Below are 10,655 nucleotides of genomic sequence, written 5' to 3'. Positions count from 1 at the left end.
AGCAACAGCAGCGGCAGCAGCAGTCATTTATGGAGCCTGTCAGGTCTCATCCTAGGCCAGGCGGTGAGTGGCAGGACTGGGACCCTCAGGTGTTGAGCAGGGGAGTCCAAATAAATGCTCATTCATCCCTCATGCCAGGGGCAGCCAACTCGGGACCATCCAGATGTTTCTGGACTAGAACTCCCATCATCTATGCTGTCTGGAGATGACAGGAGGTCCAACCACATCTATAGGGTACCACATTGACTACCCTTGTCAAGATAGCCCCTCCAGACTTCCATTGGCTCTAGCACCCTGCAGAGGCAACTTCTCTTGTAGACTAGACACTACCTGCTTCCCCTGGGAGCCTTAGGCTTCCACAGAACTGGAAAGGTTTGGTACAGAATGAGGCAAGTGGCCCGTACTGCATGCAACCATTTAATTAAATAACCTGAAGAGTACATTTGTTGTTGTTTCCTGTGAGTAGAGCCATCCTACAGATCTTTATTATTAGGTCTCTTTAGAGATCCACAGGCACTTTCTGTAGGCATTATATGGTTCTGTTTGATGTTATCAAAGAAACTTGTTTAAGCACATTGTTGAGGAACAAGAATTGGGACAAGCGCAGTGAGGCCTTTGATTCAAGTCACCTGTTTGGCATTCCATTTGTTTGTAATGCTTTATCTCCCTTGAGGCAGTAATGTGATGTCTACATTGGAAATTGAGATAGTGGAATGAAACTTGGTATGCAGGCTTGGGGCAGTGTTCAGATGTAAAATGTAGATCCCCAGCTCTCTCTTTCTACTTGTCTCAGTGGACAAGAAGAATATGTTGGAGACATTACAGAAATAAGATTACATGCTGTATCAGCCATACTTTACAAGCTTTTTGGTTTTCGTCAACTAAAGGGTTAAAAGAGAAAACTTGCAATGTCAGGTCTCCTGTATTGTTTGCAAAAACTCTTATTCGACCCATGTTTAGGGGAAACAGTTACAAATGCATGTTCAAAATATACAAATACTTTATTTTGTGCATATCTGTTTTAGTCTGAAGAGCCCCACTTGGAGTACTGTGTCCAGTTCTGGGCACCACAATTTTAAGAAGGATGTTGACAAGCTGGAATGTGTACCAAGGACGGCAAACAAGATGATCAAGGGTCTGGAAATCAAGCCTTATGAGGAACGGTTGAGGGAGTTGGGCAGGTTAGCCTGGATAAGAGGAGACTGAGAGGAGATACGATAGCCATCTTCAGATATCTGTCACATGGAAGGGAGAGCAAGCCTGTTTTTCCCTCCTCCAGAGGGTAGGACCTGAACCAATGGATTCATATTACAAGAAGGGAGATTCTGGCAAAAATCAGGAAAAACTTTCTGACAGTAAGAGCTCTTTGACAGTGGAATGTGGTGGAATCTCCTTCACTGTAGGTTTTTAAGCAGAGGTTAGATGGCCATCTGTCCTGGATGCTTTAGCTGAGCTTCCTGCATTGCAGAGGGTTGGACAAGACCCTCGGGGTCTCTTCTAACTCTACAATTATATGATTATATGATTCCAAAACTACTTTAATCCTACTGGTGGCATCAATAAGATTAAGCCAACTTAAATGAAAGAGACATTTTTTAAATTTACAATTAACAAAGCAATATATGTCATTTCCATTATTTCAGCAAGCATTCAGAGCCCACCGTTTTTAAACATTAATTACTATGGTACCCAAAATAGTTTCACAACTTACAACAAAGATAACATGGTGCCATGAAATGCCAAAACAACTCATACTGCCTCCTTTCTGTGCAGTGAGAACTGAAGTCTGTCAAAATTCAAGTGCTCATATATTCAAGCTAGAAGACACTGTGCTTACTCAAGCAATTCCCCTGCCTTTGATCATGGCTTAAATATTAGCCAGGTTGATCTTTTGCCCTTCCTTCCAAAAAGAATTGTGGATAAATAAAGCTAGAAGCTTTTATCCAGGAAATAACATTTGTTTCAGCCATCCAACCTGGCAGCAACAACCCTGGAGTCCTGCACTCAACTCCAGAGTAGATGGCAACTCCAGGAGTACCTGGCAGAGTCTCAAAGAAGCTTGGCACTGGCTGCATAATGATGAGCAGGAGGCTGCAAATTCCCTTATTCTCTCGCCTTCTCCAGCCAATTGGCAGGGGTGGGGGAGATTGACTCAGCTAGGCACAATACATAGGGCTGTTCCATTATACTAAGCCACAAGTCCAACTCTTTTCACAGACCAGGAAGCTCACCACAAGTGGTTGGTTTCTTGGAACTCACACTAAGAGATATCGTCCTTTTCCCTACACTGTGTACTCTGCTACATTTAATCCTCACGTCAGCTGCAGAGAAACCTTCACACCCCAGATGTAATGTAACTATCTAATGTCATATCAGATGTAATGCTCCTAGATCAGCTGGCTATGGTGTGTGGTAACCACGTCCACACAGCCAACCTGCAAAGGCACAGCAGTTACTTAGTAAGAAATACTAAGCACATGGTCTTGCAAACATACATTGGAAGCGAATTACAGCTGCAGTATTAAGCAGTTTTTCTGATGCAATTTGCAGCAGTAACTGAACTTCTTCATAATGCTTAAATCTAAACTAAGATAAGAAACTATATATGAGGGGTATACTACACAATTACATAATGTGCATATTCAGAAATTATTGCTTTCAGTTGTGAAAACTGTGTCAATTTTTGAGGATAATTAAAGATATAGATTTTGAACTCCTGCAGTTGATAATTTGTACTTATTTTCAACCTGTTCCCTTATATCCATCATGAGATGGTTGGAAACAATTTATTCCAATTTCTGTTGGAGTTCAATTTTTCTAGTAATCTTCATTGTGTGGGTAAAAATTGGCAAAGTGTTGAAAACTAGTTTTTGTCATCACAATCATACTTTCCTGACTTTGGAGAGAATTGAGCAGAAATGCAAATGAAATATATGAAATTTTTTAAAGTGTCAGTAAAAATCATGACAATATCTGGCAGGAATGGCAGTTTGTTTATAAAAAGTATTTTGATTAAATATGGAGTTGCCAGTTTTATTTTAGGAATTTTAAAATAAAAATGGCTTTTTAAAAATTACCCAGAATTGCAAAGAGAAAAAGGAAACTAATCACTTGTACCATGATCCAAAGCATCTGCATCAAGGTATTTACTTACCATAGCGATATAGCATCACAGTTTGAGTCACTGCAATGGCTTAGCAGTGAAACTCCATTCTAAGCAGTTGTGTGCTGCCACAGCTAGCTTGAGATTACAGCTATTAACCAGATCACCGTGCTGTGTACTGTGTACTGAGATCAAAGCCTCTTATTCCTCAGTGTAGCTGGCAAGTGGAGCGATTGAGAGAATGGACACCATCCATTCAAAATGTAGCAATTTCAAAACCCATTGGCTTTAATTGCATGCATTTCTTGACACACTTAAGATAAAGCCCTGTTAAGTACAATCAATCTGTTACACACCTTGTTACACACACAACACTGCACTTGATGGGTCCACTGGCATGGGTGTAGCCAGGGGGGACAGGGAGGGGCAGCTGCCCCCCTAAATCAATATAAATAAATAAAAATACATAGCAAACTGAGATTCTGCCCCCCAAAAACAAAAATCCTGGCTATGCCCATGTCCACTGGCATGCTTTTAATTTACTAAGCAAGACTCCCTTAACAGGATCTCTCCACAAAGGTCAGTCATGCCTTAACTGTTAAGTGATATGAGTATGCATTTCTGATTAAGAATGTAAGTAGCAGGATTATATTTAATTCCATTTACAAATCACTTACTGTAAACTATTTCAAAGCAATTAGATCAAAATCCACTTAGGCCAGCATTCCTTACAACCAGAAAAAGCTGGCAGTCTACCATAAATCAACTAGTGCCTCTTCTCACCCCTGTTGTAGAGCATTTAACCCCACGAAGTGTTTTCCCAAAGCAGCTTTCTGATTTTGGCTATCTATGTCATATAACACTAGGAGCTAAGATCAAAACTGATAAGCTCACCATTTTGGGGGTCCTCCTTAAAAAAAAGCTCAATATGGCTAATAAAGTTAAAGGGACCCCTGACCATTAATCCAGTCGCTGATGACTCTGGGGTTGCACGCTCATCTCATTCTATAGGCCGTGGGAGCCGGTGTTTGTCCGCAGACAGCTTCTGGGTTATGTGGCCAGCATGACTAAGCCGCTTCTGGCGCAACGGAACACTGAAACCAGAGCAGCGTACGGAAACACCATTTACCTTCCCGCCAGAGCGGTACCTATTTATCTACTTGCACTGTGTGCTTTCAAACTGCTAGGTGGACAGGAGTGCTAGGTGGACAGGCCACCCTAGGATAGATTAACTCTGATTCAGTGTGTGGTCCTCGTGCTCTCAGAATGTCTGCCATTGTGCCCACCACCAGTATGTATGCCCAAAGTCCTCTGCAATGAAGATTCCCTCATCTTAGTGAAGTATCACAGACACATATCTGTTGATTGTGCAGATCTGCTGCTACTACTGAAGTCACCTTAGGAAGTTTTACTGCATGTCTAGGTGTTTTCTCAAAGTACATTTTGGCATGCTGGACTGGAGAAATGTGTAGTAAAAGTGGATTCATGTAGGCAAAGCACTGAAGAACCAAATGTGAATGATAAATCTATGTCTTGTCACTAATGTGGCTTAATCCATAAGTGAAAATATCTGGATCTAATAGGGTAGAGCTACTAATATGGTAGGGCTGAGGCATAGCTATTTTTTCTTTTTTCAAGAAAAAAAGGTGCCAGTACTCACCATTAAGTTGTTACATACAACTTTTAAGATTTTGGAGGGGGAGGGGAGGAAGGGTCTGGTACTGCATACCCTTGAATACCCGGAGGGGGAGCACTAGGATTGGGGGCTATACAGTGGTACCTCTGGTTACGTACTTAATTCGTTCCGGAGGCCCGTTCTTAACCTGAAACTGTTCTTAACCTGAAGCACCACTTTAGCTAATGGGGCCTCCCGCTGCTGCTGCACCGCCGGAGCACGATTTCTGTTCTCATCCTGAAGCAAAGTTCTTAACCCGGGGTACTATTTCTGGGTTAGCGGAGTCTGTAACCTGAAGTGTATGTAACCCGAGGTACCACTGTATTGTATGGGAGCTCTCTGGGAAATCTCTCTCTCTAACTATAATCCAACTTTCCCCTCACTGCACTTGTCCTACAGGCCCAGCCGGCCTTACAATACAAGAAACACAATAAAAACCTATAACAAAGATGTAAAAAAATACAGCAATAATTATGCTCTTCCTGCCAGTTGGTAATATTTCTCCTGAACTTGGCTAAAGCACCAATCCTCTTGAAAGAAAGAAAAAGAATCTACTGCAGGAATGTTGGCCAAGTGTCATCCTTCATATTAACTTTGAGAGAGTGATTCATGGCAACTAGAAGTTTACCTTTCACTGTACTTCAGAAACAAGATCTCATAAGTGCACTGCCTGATAATTGGTAACCCGACTCGCTACCCACAGATTTGCAGCCATGTGCAAACAAAGTTCAGCTGACTAAAGTGACTATCCAAAATACAATACTCAAGTTAGCTGCTGCCAGATTCAGCTCCAACATAGTTCAAAAGTCCAACCTGATCTAGATCACTGAAAGGAAGAGAGGAAACATTAATTGTTTTAGTTCTATCTCATGCCTTATTGCACTTCAGGAAAAACGAGTAACAAAACAATGGTTGATTTCACCAAGGATTTATTTTTAGCAGTCAGACCCTATATTTTATCGCTCAGAGGTATGGTCATCCGATTTATTAAGAGAAAGAAGCTTTGTATCAGTTTTAAACATAAGCCACAAAAAACCTTGCATGAAGAACTTCTTAGGTTCAGTTCATGGCTTGAAATTTTGCTGTGCCCAAGACCCTGGGAAAACTACTACTGGGTGGAGCAGATAGCAAGCACAGGACTAGAGAGCCTAATGGTTGGACTTGGTATGAGGGCCAAGTTACACATTATGCTGCTTGCACGATTGTGTTTAACATGCAGGGTTGGGGGAAGAAGCAGGATTGAAACTGTGGTGTCCAGGCAGTGGCAGCACCAGAAATACTGGGGAGGGCATAAAAATGCATTTCTATGGGTGCCAATATCTGAAAAGCTCAGTTCAGTCTAATATTATGGCTAACAAATCAAAACTAAAACATGACGACAGACTTCTCCACCCTGGTACTGTCTGATGTTTTGGACTACAACTCATCATAATCATCTCTGGCCTTTGGTCATGCGAGCTGGAGCTGATGGGAGTTGTAGGAGGGCACCACGTTGGGGAAGACTAAATTATGAATGTGGTTACAATTGCCACATAAAAGAAAAAAATACAGATATAACACAAAATGATGTGACATGAAAAGATGGCTTCCCTTCAAGTAACTGCAGGGGTCCGGCAACAAAGAGGTGAAAATTACCCATGCAACCCTGCTGCCAGCAGCATGTGCCTATTACACTATTCAGTTCAAACACTTTCAGAGGAGTGTGCTGGACAGGACAAGACAAAGCGGTTTGCAATGAGGAGAAACTTCCAGAGCTTGAAATATCTTGATTAGTAGAACAAATGACTTCAAAACAAGAAAAATGGTGGTTCAAAGGAGCACTTTGGACCAGAATTCAAATCTGAAAGAAATAAAATGTTGACTAATGAGTTATTGAGAGTTAATGTGTTAGGAGGCCTATGTGGATTGCCAAGTACATTTCCAGTATCTTATCATGATTTATCGTAATCAGCAATGAGCTGAAACTACCAGACACCAATTAATTTGCTTCCTATGTCAAATTGCACAGGGGGGAGGGAGACAGAAGGGTGGTCCCACTACAGGATATGAATACAAAGTATGAGGTAAAGAAAATGATCTATTGGCTCCAACATTCAGATTACAAACATTCATATGTGTTTAGTGCAAATGAATTACTTCTCTCTTTTACTGGCACCATTAGCTTAAAATCACAAATACAGAGCTACAGGTATGATTTAGGAATGTTGGATGAAACACAGTAGGCAATAAATTATTTGGGGGTTTCTTTCTAAAGTATATCTACTTAGAATTAAGCCCCAATAATTTTATTGCCTCCTTTAGACTAATTGGAACAACTCCCTCTCACAGGGGAGGTGTTAACAACGGCCCTTAGACTCTTGGCAAGTCCATCTCTGGCTGCCTTAACCAAACAAGAAGGAAAAGAGATATGTGCACTGGTCATTATGGTTTTACATCTCCAAGTATCCTATCTACAGTACTTGGACTGTACAAATAGAAAAATGTCCACAGCATTAGGACAAGCAGGCAAGGACAAATTTGCTTTGCCCCAGCTATGGGAGTCTTCCCCAGATATAGGGTGCCCAGATATTGTTGGACTACAACTCCTGTTACCACTGGCCATGCTGGCTAGGAAAGATGAGGACTGCACCCTATCAGGGGACCCAAGATTTAGTGGTGTCTAATTCAGAATGTATATGGACAACCTTAGCCACAAATTCCTTTACAAACCAGACACAATGGGTGACTGTAGTGGACGTCTTCAACAATTTGTGGGCTAAGATCTAACAGTCCAATGAACTATGTTTCCATGTTTTTTTCAGGTCTGTGTACCATACTTTGAAAAGTCTCATGTTTTTCTGTTTGATTCTGAAATCTCTTGCTTCAGTCATCAAGTAACCCAGTAGCATTACTGAGATAGGAAAGTAAAGAAACAACAGTTAACTCTACTTTTTCCACCAATATTTAGGTCACCATGATGTATGTATCAGGGCTGGTAGTTTCTTTTGCATTTAGAGAAAATAAGCAACCACCTTGTCTTTCAAATGTTTCGTATCCTTTACAGGAAATTACCAACAATAACTTGCCTGTATCACATGCACAGAAATCCAATCTATTGTCTCTCTTTATCAACCTGGATCATTATTTTCCTTAAGCAGCCAAGTTCTGATACTACTTGATCACTTGACCAGTACCCCCTAACTCTCTGCCTTTTTCTCTTTTCTTGCTATCTGCTCAAACCAACCTCTACCTGCAGAAAGGTGAGACAAAAGAAACAGCATCAAAGAAAAGCTCGTGGGAAAGCATACAAATTATATATTATTCAGTGCCAGCTGAAAAGTAAACATTCAGTGTGTGTCACAGAATTAGGTTAAAGGTGGGAAGAAGGGGAGAGGAAATTTGCTTTTGAGACCAAATTTTAAACCCATATGATTTGAAAAAGTCTGGCATTAAGGAAAAATAATCTAAAAAGAAACCCAAAATAAAGCAAAAAGCATAGCAGAGGTGAAAATGGGAAGCTCAGTGGAAACTGTGCAGAAAAAGCTTTGTTTCCAAATACATGCACACTAGAGCAAATGGAGTTGTGTTTCTAAATAATTTCCAGCTCATTTACACTGCAGTACTATAGTGACAATCAGGAACATTTCATCAACCAGCTAGCAACAGTAGATATGCAAAAGAGAGCAGGCTGGAGATCCAACTGTTACAAGTGTGCAGACTTTTAAAATAAAAAAAAACCCCAACCAACCAGAAAAATCTAACGTTCAGATTTAGTACCTATATTAGCAAATATGCAAATACATTTTTTTCTCTGTCTGTTTAGCAAAATAAATATGATGTAGCTAAACGCAACAACAACAAAAAAGTTTTGCTGCCTTATTATTTCTCAGAAAATGCTGAGAGTTAACATTATCTAATTATGCAAAACTATAATACAAAAATTGATTTCTTGTTTGCTGTATTAGTTCTATTTTTATTATAAGACAGTTCTGAATTGCTCCCCCCCTTAAATTAGATTTTTAATGAATCTTTCCCAAAGAAAAACAATTAAATTAATTATAAAGAATGCAAAAAATTTCAACCTGCATAGGTATTTTTCAGGCATAACACAAAACCCAATTAAGTAGAATGCAAACCTCATTCAGTGGTGATATTTCATTAAGCAATGCATGGAAAACTTCAAATTGAACTTAAGGCAAGTATATAATACCAATAATTCAAATCGAAGTGGCCAGATAAATCCAAGCAGCTATGAATAAAGGGATGAAATATTAAGAAAGTTCTACTAAAAGTCAATCTGCTGTTTCCCTGGTTTTTTCTGTCACATCTACCTGGAATAAATTATCCCAGACACTAGGGGTAGCCAATTTTGGACCACAGATGCCAGCATCTTTGACCATTGGTCATGTTGACTAGAGGTGTGGAAACTGGAGTCCAGGAACATCTCAAGGGCACCACCTTGTCTACTGCAGCAATAGACAATGACATTAGGCACTGCTGCATTACAGGTTTTTTAAAATCAGTATAGCATAAGCCAGCAGAAGATTACCTAAGTCATGTGTATCCTTTTTGTGTTTGGGTAGTGATTGCAGGAATCATGGGGTTTGAATGACCTATTATATACAGTAGTATATAATATACAGTAGTAGCAGTCACAGAATGACTTCAAGATATGCGAGCAGTGCTCATGAATGAGGAAGGACAGTTGAATATGATAAAGATCACCACAGGGGCATAGGTAAACTTTATCAGCACAGAGGCACAGGTAAGTCTGAACCTATTGAATATTTTATGTTTTCCAAAGGTATCTTCAATTTCACCAGCTCTAACCACTATTGGGGCTTCAGTCTTTGCTTAGTGAGTTACTTGTCCATACATGTTTCCCTCTGTCCATCCTGCAGACAAACACAACAAACAGGGACCTGAAGACTTTCTTTACAGAATCTCAATCACTAATTTCACCCAGAAAATATTCTGATTACGCAGAGATTGTGCTTTAATGCCCCACAAATTACTGGCTGATCATTATACAGCAGGATAGAATAACTTTCATTTTGTTGTGCTATATATGCCATGGGATTCCGCATCTAGGGATGCAGAAACTGTATGTCAAAAGTGGGGCCATATGGAAAGAACCAGACCAATAGTCACATCTAATCTAACATGTTTCTTCTCATGTGATTCCACCAGGGCAGGGTTGGGGGCCTCAGGATTCGGTGGTTGGTGCAAATAGTGGTTCTCTATCCATCCCTGGAGACTCTTTCAAGTCCACACCCCTCACTCGCTTTGCTTCAAACCCTCTGCAAGTGCTTTGGCCTGGCTGAAATGTATTCCTGAACATCAATATTATCTTTTGCTTGCCTGAATGGAGGATGAAGAGACGTGCATGCAGAAATCTCTAGAAGTTTTGCACAGCTGGAATTTTGCCTGCACTGCAATGTTAAGAATTGCACATGTTGCTGTGCTTACCTTTTACCTCCACCACCCTCCATCATTGGCATGGCCTAGAAAGTTCCCCATGAGAGAGTGTGGCTCTCATGCTTTAAAAGAGTCCTCAACCCCATAATAGGATCACCAATTATTGTAGCATCCTCTGGTCCTGAATATAGTAGAACGTGATTGTGTTTATTTCTGTGCCATGGAAGGTTTCCACAACTGAATTTCTGCAGGAATCATGACTCCCATTTTTCACAAAACTCAAAATTGACCCTAAAATGGGACATGTTTACTGACTTGAGGTGGGAAATTTTGTCATATGTAGCCTCATCTCTTGCTATCTAGATGTTAGAGAAAAGTAGCGCTGCTGTTTGGATTGCCAGAGATAGCAACCTATGGACTAAAGCTGCAATTTACTGCTCATTTACTCCACAGGAGGCCCTCAAAGCTCAAGAACACCAT

General features: G+C 40.6%; 1 protein-coding gene across 14 annotated transcripts in view; it reads right to left on the bottom strand.

Annotated features, from left to right (window-relative positions):
- The window catches only part of PTPRK (protein tyrosine phosphatase receptor type K), a 331,989-nt gene that overhangs the window by 106,151 nt on the left and 215,183 nt on the right, over nt 1–10,655 (bottom strand). The gene's annotated exons all lie outside the window — the stretch shown is intronic.

The sequence above is a fragment of the Podarcis melisellensis genome, assembly GCF_964234715.1.
Source record: "Podarcis melisellensis genome assembly, chromosome: 3".
In the NCBI taxonomy this organism is placed as follows: domain Eukaryota; kingdom Metazoa; phylum Chordata; class Lepidosauria; order Squamata; family Lacertidae; genus Podarcis; species Podarcis melisellensis.
This window is presented reverse-complemented; position numbering and strand designations above follow the sequence as displayed.